At 47.8% G+C, this 253-nt stretch overlaps 1 non-coding gene across 1 annotated transcript; it reads left to right on the top strand.

The window, feature by feature from the left end:
* The first annotated feature begins 73 nt into the window (after nt 1–73).
* LOC118345641 lies at nt 74–191 on the top strand. Its single transcript, XR_004799141.1, has one exon. It is a non-coding gene; the product is annotated as a 5S ribosomal RNA (ribosomal RNA).
* The last annotated feature ends 62 nt before the right edge of the window (nt 192–253 follow it).

Here is a 253-nt window from a genome sequence, read left to right as displayed (position 1 = left end):
CGTTTGGATTGGGATCGGAAGGACGCTAGTATGTCGCTCAAGGATTATATGAATTTTAAGTAATTAGTTTGATGGCTGCGATCATACCAGCACTAATGCACCGGATCCCATCAGAACTCCGCAGTTAAGCGTGCTTGGGCGAGAGTAGTATAGGATGGGTGACCTCCTGGGAAGTCCTCGTGTTGCACCCCTCGTTTTTGTTTTTTCCGCCTTGCGAGATAAATTGACAAGAAGGAGCACTCGGGAGTGGATT

This window comes from Juglans regia, unplaced genomic scaffold, assembly GCF_001411555.2.
Source record: "Juglans regia cultivar Chandler unplaced genomic scaffold, Walnut 2.0 Scaffold_3329, whole genome shotgun sequence".
Classification (NCBI taxonomy): Eukaryota; Viridiplantae; Streptophyta; class Magnoliopsida; order Fagales; family Juglandaceae; genus Juglans; species Juglans regia.
The sequence above is the reverse complement of the archived record's forward strand: the minus strand, read 5'-3'. Positions and strand labels throughout refer to the sequence as shown.